Source organism: Gorilla gorilla, chromosome 1 (genome assembly GCF_029281585.2).
Source record: "Gorilla gorilla gorilla isolate KB3781 chromosome 1, NHGRI_mGorGor1-v2.1_pri, whole genome shotgun sequence".
Taxonomy (NCBI): Eukaryota; Metazoa; Chordata; class Mammalia; order Primates; family Hominidae; genus Gorilla; species Gorilla gorilla.
The window spans coordinates 23379672-23395316 of NC_073224.2; the positions used below are offsets into that span (position 1 = coordinate 23379672).

The window sequence follows — 15645 nt, forward strand, 5'->3', positions numbered from 1 at the left end:
CCTGTAGGTTATGCATGCCATGATTGAGGAACTGCCTGTGTTCTACCCTTCAATGAATGGATAGAAATGTAGATCCAGAAAAAAAATGTGCCCTTAAGTTCCTCAATATTTTGGGAAGTTGCCAAGTGGTTACTGTAGTAGATTACGGCATTGTTTGCAATTATTTGTCCTTTCTCCTTTAAAAGGGTTATATATCCCTGCCTTAGACCCCTTATAAGTAAGTGTACTTCCCTGTCCCTATCAGGCTTGCTCATGTGGTTTTCATTGGCCAATGACATATGAGTATACAAGGTATATGCCACTTAGGAGCAGAAGCTTTAAATGTGATCATGTGGTTCCACTTGGTCTCTTGCTCTTCTGCCCTGTTCCAAGAGAAAAGCATTTTCCAGATAGGAGCTGCTCCTTCAGCTGCATCCTGGGATGAGAAAACACATGGGACAGAGCCATAGCAGACTCATAGCCTACGTGTATCATGAGCAAGAAATACATTGATGATGTAACAACTGAGATTTTGGGGGATTGTTTGTTATGCAGTGAAGCTGACTAATACAGTTACACAAGATTTTGCTGAGATTTGCACAAATAAAACAAGGGAGGATGTGAGTGCAAGAAGATGTTATACTTCACAGTAAGGGCTGGTTTCTAAACATGAAAGAACACATAGCTTATGTAACATGACATTTGTTGGAGAATATGCCCTAGAAAATCATGATATCACAGATATATACTAAATATCTGAAGGAGATTATGGAGAAAACATTTCCAGCAGAGGAGTTCTTTAATATAGACAGAGCTTGTTTCAGAATTGGTATCTTCCTGAATATTTGGTTTGTGTATATATTTTTACATATATATGTGTAATTACTCAAACATAGTATCATTTAAAATTTTTATTCTCTAAACCCCATTTTTAATGAGTTCTTGATCTTGCCAACTAAGGTTCTGTTAATATTTTTCAGAAGTGTACGATAGGTTACAGATTATAGCTCTGCACGCCAGTAGGTTTAGTAATAAGTGTTTATTGAATGTAAATACTACGAGGAGAAAACTGGAGCACCATGATAAAACTTGAGCTTAGAATAGTACCTGGTATAGAGTAGATGCTAAAAAATACTTATTGATTGACTGAGTAAATTACAATACTGTAGAGTTTAGGTAAGATAAGGGGTAACTTTGTCCTGAGGTTTGTTTGCTGTTTATTTAATTATGAATTCTCTCCCTTCTCATTCCATAAACACTCTGGGTCAACTCACTCTGGAGGATGTGCCTCATACAAGTCACTTTCTTTTTCTTTGTTTTCCTACACAGAAAGTGGGAATCGTAAGAGTGAGAAGAAAATGTTTAAAATGTTTGGAGAACTTTTGCGCTTTATAACTGTATTCCCTTGCCCCTTTTCCCCGCTTGTTGAGTATTTGTGGCTTATTGCTGTTGTCTCTGTGATTGATTCAGAGTCCACTCTGATGGCTCCTGTTCTGCTCTCTACCTTATGCTGTGCTGGGCATGCCTATGAGTGGAAGACCCCAATTCATGGTCTCGAAAGCTGTGTTGGAGGACAATGAATGGGGAGAATGTAGTCTTGGAAATTTGGAAATAGGTGGGATCCAAAGAGCACCCCAATATAGCATTTGCTTATTGTTCATAAAAATAGTTGTTGAATGCATGATTATATACTTTTTGAGACTGTAGAGATGCTTGTAGGAAGAGCAGCTGAACACCTGGCGAGGATAGCGATTATTTGCATGTGTCCAGCTGTGTGCCTGTGCCAGGGCTAAGTCTCCTAGGAAACCAGAGTATCACCACATTGTGAACCTGATGTCATGACGGTGGCAAACAGTTTAGTTTCCTGCCTCCACCAGAGTGAGGGCATACTTGGTGTTAGTACATTTCATAAATGTAACATTTTAGGTATTAAATAGATTTTAATTAAATAAATTATATATTTCTGAAATTAAATAATTAACAATAATAAACCTCCTCATTTACCCTCAAATATTGAGGTAGTAAGAGAAGAGTAATCATTTAGGTTTATGCCTTTCTGGGTATCAGTATTTAAGAGCACCCAGGAATAGCTGAAGTTGTCTTTTCTCTGTCTGAACCCCCTCCAGTAACTTGCGTGCCCTGCAAAGGCAGAAATTACACATGCCTGGTTCACTGCTGGGTCCTCAGTTACTACCTGGGTTCCTTCTTGTTACAGGCACTAATACAGACTCGATGACTGCTTGATGAGCTGTACTGAGAGGGCCCAAAGCCATGACAGGCCCAGCCCACATCACTGCTTGGCAGGAGCCGCTCCTAAGTCAGTGCTGCCCTGGGGAATCTGAGAAAACACCTAAGTGGATAAATTAGTACATTTCCGGCCAAAGGGCCTCTCTGAAATCTCACATAAATTAGTTGCAGAAAAAGAGCACTTAAGGTGACTCATGCCTGTAATCCCAACACCTTGGGAGGCCGAGCCAGGTGGATCTCTTGAGGTCAGGAGTTCAAGACCAGCCTGGCCAACATGGCAAAACCCTGTCTCTACTAAAAATACAAAAATTAGCCAGGCGTGGTGATGTGCGCCTGTAGTCCCAGCTACTTGGGAGGCTGAGACAGGAGAATCACTTGAGCCCAGGAGGTGGAGGTTGTGGTGAGCAGAGATCACACCACTGCACTCTAGCCTGGGTGACAGAGCAAGATTCTGTCTCAAAAAAAAAAGAGAACATTTGATATTTAATGTTAAACATGGACAGATATCTATAATATTAATAAGACCTTCCATTTGTTGAGCAATACTATGTTTTAAACACTGACATTGATTCATTTAATGCTCACAGCCACTCTATGAGGTCTTGTGGTAGGCTGTCTCTGCGATGGCCCCTGTTGATCCTCACCTCCTAGCATTCACTTCCTTGTATAATCTCTTCTCCTTGAGTGTGGACTGGATTCATATACTTGTCTTGAATGAGTAGAGTATGTCAAAATAATAGGATGTCCCCTTCAAGATCAGATTGTAAAAAGTCTGTGGCTTCTGTCTTTGGTGCTCCAGCTGCCATGCCATGAGCCACCCTGTAGAGAGGTCTATATGACAAAGCACTGAGGGAGACCCCCAGCCAACAGCCAGGGAGAAAGTGGAACCCTCAGTCCGACCGACTCCATTGGATGCAATCCTGTTGGCAACCACGTGCATGGACTTGGAAGAGGATCCTGCCCCAGTCACACCTTCAGATGGGACTGTAGCCTCAGACAGTAGTTGGACTGCAACCTCATGAGATATTTTGAGCCACAAGCTCCTGGCTGAGTCGTGCTTGGCTTCATAACCCACAGAAGTCGTGGCTAATACATGTTTACTGGTTCAAGCTGCTAAGTTTTGGGATAATTTATCATACAGCAATAGATAACGAATATAGGTAGGTACAGGTATTATTTGCATTTTACAGAAGAGGAAACTGAGGTTTAGAGAGGATGGAAATGATGGAGCCAGGATGTGGACCTTCAAATATGACTCCAAGGACTGCACAATTGATAACAAGAATCAGTTTTGGATAACGTTAAGCATATTACTGTTGTTCAGTCCAGGTTGGTACTGTGCAGAAACTACATGCTTCCAGACTCTAGAAAAGCTAATATGAGCAGAAAAAAGGATGGTTTCCTCCCAAGCCAGGTAAAGATTTTAAAAGATACACAAGAAAAAAATTATAGATCATACAGGCAACAACAGAGCATTAACATTCCATTTCTAACAAAGATGATCTTAGTATTAGAGTTCTCCAGAGAGACAAGACCAATAGGAGATAGATGGATGGATAGATGGATGGATGGATAGATGATAGATAGATAGATAGATAGATAGATAGATAGATAGATAGATAGATAAAGAGAGGATTATTAGGGGAATTGGCTCATATGATTATGGAGGCAGAGAAGTCCCATGACAAGCCGCCCACAAACTGCATGCCTGTAGTATGGCTCAGTCCAAAAGCCTCAGAACCAGAGAAGCCAATGGTGCAACTCTGAGTCTGAGGCCAAAGGCCTGAGAACCCAGGGTGTCCTGGAGTCTAAAGGCTGAAAAGCCTGGAGTTCTGATATCCAAGGGCAACAGAAACAGGGTGTCCCAGGTCCAGGAGAAAGAAAGAAAGATTTCTCCTTTCCTCTGCCTTGTTGTTCTATGTGGGCCCCCAGCTGATTGGATGGTGCCCGCCTACATTGAGGGCAGATCTTTCCCACTCGGTCCACTGACTCACATGCCAGTCTCCTCTGGAAACACCCTCACAGACACACCCAGATTTGAGGCTTTACCAGCTCTCTAGGTATTCCTTAATCCAGTTAAGACCTAAAATTAACTATCACAGCTTCCCTGCCTTCCAGTCCACCACTCAAAAATAACCATTCTCAGCAGTTCCTTCTGTTCTCTATTGCCTCAAAATTATGCAAAACACAGCAAATGTGGATGTACATTTGCATATATAAAAATATTATGTGTGTGTGTGTGTGTGTGTGTACGCATATACATGTACAGTTGACTCTAGAGCAACATGAGGGTTAGGGGCACCAATCCCCCAACACAGTTGAAAATCTGCATATAACTCTTGACTCCCCTAAAACATAACTACCAAAAGCCTATTGTTGATCAGAAGCCTTACCAATAACACAGTCAAGCAACACCTATTTTGTATGTTATATGTCTTAGATTCTGTATTCTTAGAAAAAAGTAAGCTAGAGAAAAGAAAATGTTATTAAGAAAATCATAAGGAAGAGAAAATATACTTACTATGTGTCAAGTGGAAGTGGATCATCCTAAAGGTCCTCATCCTCATTGTGTTCATGTTGAGCAGGCTGAGCAGTGGGGAGGAAGAGGAGGGATTGATCTTGCTGTCTCAGGGGTAGCAGAGGTAGAAGAAAATCTGTGTATAGTGGACCTGCACAGTTCAAGCCCATGTTGTTCAAGGGCCAATTGTGTACACAACACCACACACACGCGCACACACACACACACACGAATGTGCACAAAAATTTGGGATCATGGTTATTTCTATTATTTATTGCTGCATAACAAATCACCCCCAAACATAGTGGTCTAAAACAGTAGCAAGTGTTTCCCGGCTAATTTTTTTGTATTTTTAGTAGAGACGGGGTTTCACCATGTTAACCGGGATGGTCTCGATCTCCTGACCTGGTGATCTGCCTGCCTCCACCTCCCAAAGTGCTGGGATGTGTTTTGGTATAATTTTGTCAAGGTAGTAGTAGTCTAAATTCAAGCAGTGGAATTCCTGGATCAAAGGGAACATACATTGAAAATTACAATTGCTATTGTTAAATTGCTCTCAGATGAGTCTATTAGTATTAGCAACATGACCACCAGTTAACAGTCCCCATAACAATATTTGTGAGTTCCTTTCTCCATATATCTTCACAGGCACTAATTATTTTTGCCAATTAGGTGAACACTTTATAATTTTTGCCAATTAGGTGAACAATGGCATCCTGTTACGATTTGGATATGCATTCTTAATTTGAAGTAAATGTGCTTATCACACATTTGTGTGACTTTCCTTATAAGCTGCCCATTCATATTCTTTGCCCAATTTTTAATTTATTGATTCGTGCCAGCTTGTCTTTATTGGTTTGTACCAGCTTTTTATAATTTAAGAAAATTAACCCTGTGTTTCTCATATATGTTGCAAGTATTTGCCCTGATTGTCACATTTTTAAAGGTAATTTTGTCATACAAAAGTATGTATACTTTTATGGCATTAAATTTATAATTTTTTAAATCTGTGGCTTCTACACTAGAAAGGACTTTGCTATACAGAGATGATCAATAAACACACCCGTGATTTTTTAAATCTTATGGTTTCAAATTTTACCTTTAAATTTTTTATACACATGGAATTTATTGGGGGAAAGAGTATGGTAAGAACGAGCTTAATTTATTTTTTTAAGTGGCTAGCCACTGGTTCCAACACCGTTTGTTGAATAGCCCTTCTTTTCACCTCTTACAAGCAGCCTTTACTACTTTCACCTGATCCACACTCATCAAGTGTCTACTGCCTACCCCTTTGGGTAGATGATGACAATGACCTAGAATTAGGGCAGAAGCTACTGTTCCTGTAAAGAGAAGGCCCTTTATATAACTTCTTACCACAAGCATGTACATGCCCTACCTTAGAGGCTAAGCTGATCTGTCCACTCACCCCCACCCCCAGCCTCTCTCAGATAATTTTCCTTATGCATATTTGGCAATTCTTGCCCATTTGTCTTGTTTTTTTTTTTTTTTTTTTTGAGACAGAGTCTTGCTCTGTTGCCCAGGCTGGAGTGCAATTGCGATAGCACGATCTCGACTTACTGCAACCTCTGGCTCCCGGGTTCAAGCAATTCTCCTGCCTTGGCCTCCCAAGTTGCTGGGATTACAGGTGCCTGCCACCATGCCCGTCTAATTTTTTTTGTAATTTTAGTAGAGACAGAGTTTTGCCATCTTAGCCAGGCTGGTCTCAAACTCCTGACCTTAGGTGATCTGCCTGCCTTGGCCTCTCAAAGTGCTAGAATTACAGGCATGAGCCACAGCACCCGGCCAGCATGATCATTTTTGGGTCAGTGCTCTAGGCACAACCACTCTGTAAGTCACTTTCACAAAGTGTTCTTCAAGATTATTCATTTTCTCCTCAATAGATGCAGAAAAAGCACTTGACAGTGTTCAACATTCTTTCTTGATTAAAAAGTCTCAACGCTTTAGGTATAGAAGGAAATTTCCTCAACATAATAAAGGCTGTTTATGAAAATCCTAGAGATAGCAACATAAGCAGTGGGAAAAATGGAAAGCTTTTCCTCTAAGATCCAGTACAAGGCAAGGATGCCCGTTCTTGCCACTTCTATTCAACATAGTATTGAAAGTACTACCCAGAGCAGTCAGATAAGAAAAAAATATGAAGGGCATCTAAATCAGAAAAGAAGTAAAATTATCCCTTTTTATCGGTGACATGATCCTATATGTAGAAAACCCTAACAACTTCAAACACACACAAAAAACCTGTTTAAACTAATAAACGAATTCAGTAAAGTTGGAGAATACAAAATCAACATACAAAAATCAGTACCTTTCTTCACAACAATAATGACTTATCCAAAAAATAAAGAAAACAATTTCACTAATAACATTAAAAAGAATAAAATAATTAGGAATAAATTTAACCAAGTAGCTGAAAGACCTGTACACTGAAAATTATAAAACATTGATAAAAGAAATTTAAGATGACACAAATAATGGAAAGAGATCCCATATTCATGGACAGAAAGAATTAATATTGTTAAAATGTTCATAGTACACAAAGCAGTATGAAGATTCAAAGCCATCCTTGTCAATATTCCAATGACATTTTTTACAGAACTAGAGAAATCAGTTCTAAAATCTGTATGGAATCACAGAAGACCCCAATAGCCAAAGTTATTAAGAAAGAAAAACAAAGTTGAAGGCATCATACTTGGTGATTTTTAAATTTTACTACAAATCTATAGTAATCAAAACAGTATGGTATTGACATAAAAACAGACATATAAACCAACAGAACAGAATAGACAGTCCAGAAATAAACCCAAACATATTCAATCAACTAATTTTTGACAAGAGCACCAAGAAGGTACCATGGAGAAATCAGTCTCTTTAGTAAATCGTGTTGGGAATGCAAGATATCCACATGAGAATGAATGAAATTAGACCTTATCTTACAATAGACACAAAAATCAACTTAAAATAGATTAAGATGTAAGTTAAGACCTGAAACCATGCAACTCCTAGAAGAAAACAGGAGGAAAGTTCCTTGGCATTGGCCTTGGCAATGATTTTTTTTAATATTACATCAAAACCTCAGGCAACAAAAGCAAAAATAAATAAGTGGGACTATATCAAATAAAAATTTTTCCACACAGCAAGGAAAACAATCAACAAAATGAAAAGAATAGAGCCTATGGATTGTGAGAGAATATTTGTGTACCATATATTAGTAATTGCGGTTTTTGCCATTACTTTTAATGGCAAAAGCCACAATTCCTTTTGCACCAACATGATATTTGATACAGGGTTAATACACAAAATATATAAGGAACTCACACAACTCAAAAGCAACAACAAGAACAAATAACCCAGTTAAAACATGGGCAAAGCACCTGAACAGACATTTCTCCAAAGAAGACACAAAAATGGCCAGCAGGTGTATGAAAAGGTGCTCAGCATCACTAATTATTGGAGTAATGCAAATCAAAACCACAATGTGATATCACCTGACATCCATCAAGATGACTATTACCAAAAAGAAGAGATGACAAGTGTTGGAGAGGGTGCGGAGAAAAGGGAACCCTTATACATTGTTGGTAGGAATATAAATCGGGACAGTCATTATGGAAAAAATTGCAGGGGTTTCTCAAAAAAAAACTAAAAATAGAGCTACCTATCATATGACTCAGCAATCTCTGTGCTGGATATATGCGCAAAGGAAATTAAATCAGTACCTTACAGAGATACCTGCTCTCCCATGTTCACAATAGCCAAGATATTGAAGCAACCTAAGTGTCCATCAACTGACGGATGGATAAAGAAATTGTTCATCACAGGGATTTGGTAAAAGCAGCTTCCCCGTGTTAGCACAACTTATTGAGGGATTGTAAAGGTCAGCCAAAGGAAAGGATACAATCATGGTCTAACTCAGACCACAGACCAGTATGGCTTGAACATTTTCCTTAATCAGTATGCTTTTATGCACATACATACACACACACACACACATATGCACATATATATACATATAGTGGAATATTACACAGCCTTTAAAAAGTAGATATTGCCATTTTTGACAACATGGATGAACCTGGAGGACATTATGTTAAATGAAATAAGCCAGCCACAGAAAGAAAAATACTGTGATTCATCTTATATGTGGAATCTAAAAAAGAAGTTAAATAAGTAGAAAAGAGACAGTAGAATGGCTGTTACTGGGGATGGGAGAGGGAGAAATGGGGAGAGGTCAAAGGGTGCAAATGTAGGATAAATAAATCTAAAGGTATGGTGTACAGCATAGTTAATAATATTATATTGTATACTGGAAATTCGTGAAGAGAGTAGATTTTAGGTGTTCTTATCATACACACACAAAAAATAACTATGCGAGATGATGAATATGTTAATTTGCTTGACTGTAGTAACGATTTCACTCTGTATATATATGTCAAAACATCATGTTGTATGCCTTAAATATAGACAATTTTGTTAAAAAGGGAAAAACTACCAATGAATAAAATGGAATTTTTAAAACACCATTTGTCTCTGTAGAGTTGAATCGCTGTAGGAGTTGTTATTGACGTGACCCTTCTCTTTGTGAAGGCACATGGCACTTTGCACTGTGTCATGAATCCTTTTGGTTTGGTGGAGTGGGTACCCCCAACCTCTATTTATGTGACAAAAGTTAGGATTATACTGAAGGTCCCTTTACCTCATGGTTGTTTTTGTTTTTTTCAATTGCCTAATCTAGGCTGCTTGGAAAAAGTTACGTTGGTGCCGGGATTCAGCCCTTGCCTGGACAGAGGTGGCCGCTAGAGTCATTAGCATGGACACTGGCACCAGTGACTACATAGGTCCCAGGATCGTAGCCAGCGACCTGGGGTGCCTCCGGAGACCACTTGAGAGGTGCAGAGACTGTGGGCCAGCCCCTCATTCTTGTCTGAGACAGTAATGCCCTCCCCACTCAGTAATTATGCACAGCTAGCAGAGGTGGGAGCTGGGTTCTCCCACACCCTGCAGCAAATCGGAAATCCCAGGGTGAGGACAGGAGGATAGAGTTGTTGTGCCAGCTCAGCACCCACTCCTCTTGTGTGCCCAGGCAGGCTGCTGAGAACCTCCAGCATTCTGGGCTGGGTAAGAACTCAGATTTCCACCTGAGGTTGGAGAAGCTTCAGAGTTCAGCCCCTGACCAGCAGAGTCCTGGGAGAGAGGGCAGTGCTTGCAGATAAAATCTCAGCCAATGGGGCTGTGCAGGTGGCCCCAAGGCCTCTGGCTCCACAGATAAGAATCAGAAGCACAGCCACCTCAATTAGAAAGCAATTTGAGTTATCACGCTAATTAAAGGGGTCTGCAGGCACAAGACCTGACTAGATCTAGATCCCTAACGTTAACAAAAATCAGATGGTTGAGAATAAGAATTTCACATAAATAGAAATATGAAAGTATGATGTGCAACTGAGAAGTTGCCATGATTTTTTCTTTTCAGGCTGTGGATAATTTCCATCATCAGATACATTATTTCTGACGGGGGAGGGGTGGGGGTGTGTGAATAGGGCCACTGACTTTTTTGTTCATTTAAAATCACTATAATTTGCTGAAGAAGGTTGAATGACTCCTACATTTTTTAAGGCAGCTCTGAAATGAATGGCTTCATTTAATCACAAAAGAAGGAATACCAGCAAGACCACCCAGGCCCCAGCTCCGGTTTTGCCTGAAGAATTTGGCCGCATCTCCCTTTTTGAAGGCAGAGTTTCATCTTGTAAGTATAAGATTCCTTTGTTTCTTTAATGATCCTAAAGCACTGGTGTCATCTGAGGGAAATAAACTTTTGGGTAACAACAGCAGCCATCACTGGGGGCTTTCCGTGTAAGAGGACCACACTGAAGTCACAGGCTATGAAACTGTCCTATAAGAGGCAGGTGAGGCTCCCTGGGCAGGTAACAGGTGGGGAAGAGGCATCCAGGCACATGTCATGCTGTGGTTCACAAAAGGTGCGACCACCACTATCTACAAGAGGCTGACAAAAACTATTTTGCAAAAAGAGAACCATGACTGTTTGGATCTTGAAAAGTTTGAGGTCCTCCTCCCCTCCCCAGGCGGCCATGAGCATCTGAGGCCGGCGCCTGTGGCAAGACGTAGCAATGAGCCACCAGGTCCCTAAGGTACTACGTTGCATTTCTCAATCTACTTTGTTTAGTTTGGGGAAAACATTTTTTCGGTCCTGAAAAAAAAATCACTGTGGTTTCTCTCCTACTCCCGCCCTCTGTAATCGCCACTTGCAAGAGTTTCACCATTTTCCCAGAAAACCAAAAAAATGAGGATGCTGGGCAGACATTCTTTGTTTCTTTTCTTCCATCTCCCTCTGCCCCAGGCCGTCTCGTCTGCCCACTGTCCCTACACCTCCTTCCTTCACGCTGGGCTCGCCTCTTTCTCCTTACCAGATTTCCTTTTCGGAATCCAGCTCAACCCTCACCTTGGTAAATAACGCCTCACTAGACTTAGAGGTAGCCCGGGTCCTTCTGCCCATTCGGTGCCAGCACACCCTTGGCCCCATCACAGGCTCAGGCTCAGCCAGCTGCGGGCAGTTCACTGCTTCCTCTCTGCAGCACCCCCTGGTCATCCTGCTTGATGTTTCCCTTCTCCCTGTGGGCACTTGTAGCTTATCAACTCACTCATCAACCAACAGCTCCTGAGCTCCCACTAAGGATCAATTGCACTGTGCAATATTATTTTGTACCCGCCCTTTTGGAAGCCTTCTAACGTCATTTCACATGCATAGGCACGCAGGCTTCTCTCCTCCACCACATGTTGTCAACTGACCTATTCCTGTCCTTTCTACTCCCTTTACCAGGGTGGTGTCAGGAGTGAGTAGCACATTAGTCAAAGCCCCTGGATTCTCTTAAACAGTTCTGCTACTGACTCACTATGTGAGTGTAGACAAGTCACTTCCCTTTCTCAGCCCTAACTTCTCCAGCCATAACATGCTCTCTGTAGTCTGGAAAGAACACAGCTAGAATGAATGGGATGTCCTCTATACACAGGGCAACTCCATAATTCATTGTCCAGCTTTCACTTTCGAGAACAACAGGGGGTGTTTTCATGTGTATAACAGGACAGGCTTAAACAGGTTTGTACCTGGCAAACCCAGGGTGTACGGGGCATGCCAGTTTCTGGGATCTCAGGTAAAAATGGGGATAGGAGCAGGCATTCCTCAGCTTATCACCTCCTAGTTCACAGAGATAGAACATCAGCAGCTTGCTGTAGTCTGAGCTATTAGGTTTGCTCTAGGGAAGGAGGCAAGAAATTCAGTCTATCTTTCATACATTTCCAACCTGTGTGCAAAAACAATCAGACATAACTCTCCAACACCCACAGGGTGATCTGAGACATGGTGGGTAAAGATGAGCAAAACTGTTAGAGCAACAAAGAAGGCTCTTATCTGTGCATTATAAGTCCCAGCCTCAAACATGCCATGCCATGCCATGCCCCTCTGAAATTTAAACCACCCTGATACCAAGCACTTGCCTATTTCGGGTGTCTAAAATAACACCTGGCCAAGTCAATTAAGTTGGGCCCAGAGGAAGAGCTAACAGGACCCCAGCATGGCTCTAAGGGGTCTTAGTAACTTCTGAGAATTCAGAAGTGGAAGTGTTTGCATATAAGAGCTACATCTGGGCCTGCAGCTCTCAGGGCCCTTGACTTAATTCCTTCTGGGGAGGAATATCCAGGCAGGAATAGAGAACCAGGATGTAGCATGCAACCACAATGAGGAATCAGCAGAAACAGAGCCACCCATGCTTGGCTCAGAAACCAGATACCAGGCGCTAGGCAGGAATTCGCCCCTGGGAAGCTGTTGCTTAATCCTCTAGTTCCTCAGGCTCCTGGCCTCCTTGACAAAGGCCAAGCCAAACAGGGATCCCAGGTGAGGCCAGGCGGCCCAGCCAGTGCCAGCTCATTCAGGATTAGACTAGGGCTGGGAGGAGCCCAGGCAAACCTTCAGGATGTCAGGCACTGAACAGAATCCCAGAGGTAGGCAAGTTTCTGCAGCTCCAATAATCCAGTGGAAAAGTGCTAATTTCCCAAAGGCCTTTCATCACAAGGCCCAAGTAGTCTTTGGCCCGAGTCTAGCTAGAACCACTGGGATCTGGGATGAAACTGAGCAATTGCAGGTCTTGCTGGTTAGTGAAGAGAGGTTTGGCTACAACTGGGTCCCAGTTGACCGGGTCACAAGGATCAGCCAGTTTCTAGGTGCAGAGTTGGGATCCACGGCCTTTGCCCCTAAGCAGCCCCACTGATACCTCCAAGGAACTGTTTTAGTATAAAAGGGAGGGGGAAGGGAAAAGTTTATTCCATTATCGAAGGTGGAGGGTAGGGAGAAGAAGAACAGGAGATGGTTGTCTGAGTGTATTTATTTTCTTCTAAAATGTAAACTGAACTGGAAATGCCTACAGAAACACACAGGCACTTTGATCATCAGCCCACTGGGTGGGCAACATGTCTAATCTCTGCTCTGCCCTGCACATTGCAGGCACTTGACAGCTGTATAACAACATCTCCACCGTGGTGGTGGCCACATTTATTGGCTTTGTGACATTCATCAGGGCTTCCTTCTTATTAAAAATGCATGGGCTGCAGCTATTTGGAAGGACACCAGATATATTGACTCTAGGTAGAAAATATTTCTCCTTTCTCCAGGAACCCAAATGGAGCACCCCAGATCTTGGGGAATACAGAGAAGTGAGTGGGCAGAGAGTCTGTGGTGGCAGAGGTGGGACACAGAGCCGAGCTGTCCCCAGGTTAGGTGTCTCAGATGAAGGAAGTCCCCCAGACTGCATTTCCTCCTGGAGTGATTCTGCCGTTATTGACTGTGATGGTAAAGAACTGACTGTGTATTTTCCATTTATTTACTCCTATATATTCTCCACTTCAATGCAGGGAGGTAAGATTAGGGAGTTGGCCCATTTCGTCCCTTTGATTTCTTGTCACTCAGCCCCAAATGCAGAAGCTCAGTGGACAAGCTGCTCCCAGGGAATGACAAACAGCTTGAACATTTCAACGGACTAAAAGTTGATGGTGGCAGGTGAGAGAGGCCAGTGGGGGAGGAAAGAACCGGTCCTGAGGAGGCTCCTCCTCAATTCTGTTCAGTTTTTAAAACTGGAGTTTTTTCCTCTTAGTTCCTTCCCTTGGCCTTGAGGCTGTCCCAGTAGACACAGGGAGGTTGGGGCAGGGCTGGAGCCCTGCGGATGCTCTGATGAGTGAGAATGAGTCACCCGCTCAGGCCTCTTTCTGCTTAAGCAGAGGTAAAGGCCCAGCTTTGTAGTAGCCGGAGTGTGAGGATCCCTCGCACTGATCTGCGTACAATGGGCCGCCGGCAGGCCCAGAGACCCTCAAGTCTCATCCCCAGTGGTCTACCGAGCTGTGCACGGCCAGCTTCCCTGAATTCACTCCAAAGTCCCAGCCAAGCCCCCTCTATGTATTACAGGTAGTTAGGCATGAAAGGGGCAGGAGAGAGGTCTCTCCATCACCCACTAGAAATCTCGGGTGATGATTCGGCAATGATCGCATCGCCTCTCTAAAAATGACAATTCCACCGCACCAGAAGAGACCATTTCCTGATGGTCCGCACCTGTTAACATCAAAATGTTAATCGAATGCAGGCCCCAGGGAGAAGCAACTTCCTGGGCATGCGTGTTAAGAGACAAAAAAATGATGACGTTTGATGACCACTCCACCAGAAAAGAGAAGAAAGCCTGAGGGGCCTGCGTGGACCTCCCTAAACACACTGCGCATGCCCCATTCCAAATGGTATGGCGAGCACTGCGCATGCGGGAAACCCACCCTGTAAGGGAAGAATCCTGGGAAAGAGGCAAGCCTATGAAGTCCCTGGATCAAGGTTAAAGACCCTCTTTTTTACTGTCTTCTTGTGCTCTCTTTTCTCTCTTGGACCTTCAGGCGCCTGCTTGGGTCTCTTTCAAGCGAATTTTGCTTTCTTTCCTGTTCTAAAGCCTTTTAACTAAACTTCCACTCCTGCTCTGAAACTTGCTCTCTTTTTCTGCCTTAACGCCCCTCAGTCGAATTCTTTCTTCTAAGGAGGCAAGGACTGAAGCTGCTGTGGACCCATAGGGATTCGCCGTTGGTAACTCGGGGTAACTCGGGTCTCTTCCACTGCTGACATATGTAGCAAGTCCTGTCTTCAGGTTGGCAGGCACCACGGCTGACACCACATGCGCAGAGAGAGGGGAAAGACCAAGAAGTGACTCATGACATCACCCTCGTCTCTGGAAGACAAGATGTTGGTCTCCTCAGGTGCCCTGCAGTCTTCAGTGTTGGCTGCAGCCACAGCCCCTGCAATGCAGACCAGGATGAGGGAAAGCCGCTGGAAGAGGCCTACAGCATTTTTTATTAGTAAATCCAGAGAACGTGTTATATAAAGTGTAAGACAACCACCATTGCATGCATTTATTCATTCACTCATTCAGTAAGGAATTTTCCATTTCTTTATAAATGAGTAAAAGGTACAGGCTGGGTGGCCTTGGCCAGTATCCGATTAATGAAAGACAGATTTGAATAAAAATGTGTAAGGTCTCAAATACCAGGTTACTTACTGCTTTAGATGGTATTCAGAGGGGAGCCATTGAAAGTTTATAATGAGAAGGAAAACAAACATGATTTTCTGGTTCCTAATACTTTCCCATGGACAGTAACAATTTGCCTACAGATTGAGCAAACCATGGTGTTCTGTAAGATGCCTGGATTGTTCTGAGCACCAGGACGCTGGCTGCAAGGTGCGGGGCCCTTCGTCCACCGGGGTCTGTCCTGGTTCCTGGGCGAGCTGTGGCAGGGTCTTTCTGGCGGTCCACCCAGTGCCCTGTGGCAGGCGATCAGGAAGCAGAGGCAGAGCA

General features: G+C 42.9%; 1 long non-coding RNA gene across 1 annotated transcript; it reads left to right on the forward strand.

The window, feature by feature from the left end:
* The first annotated feature begins 610 nt into the window (after window positions 1-610).
* LOC134758779 (uncharacterized) lies at window positions 611-15192 on the forward strand. Its single transcript, XR_010134389.1, has 4 exons — window positions 611-827; window positions 9495-9733; window positions 10377-10502; window positions 14401-15192. It is a non-coding gene; the product is annotated as an uncharacterized lncRNA (long non-coding RNA).
* The last annotated feature ends 453 nt before the right edge of the window (window positions 15193-15645 follow it).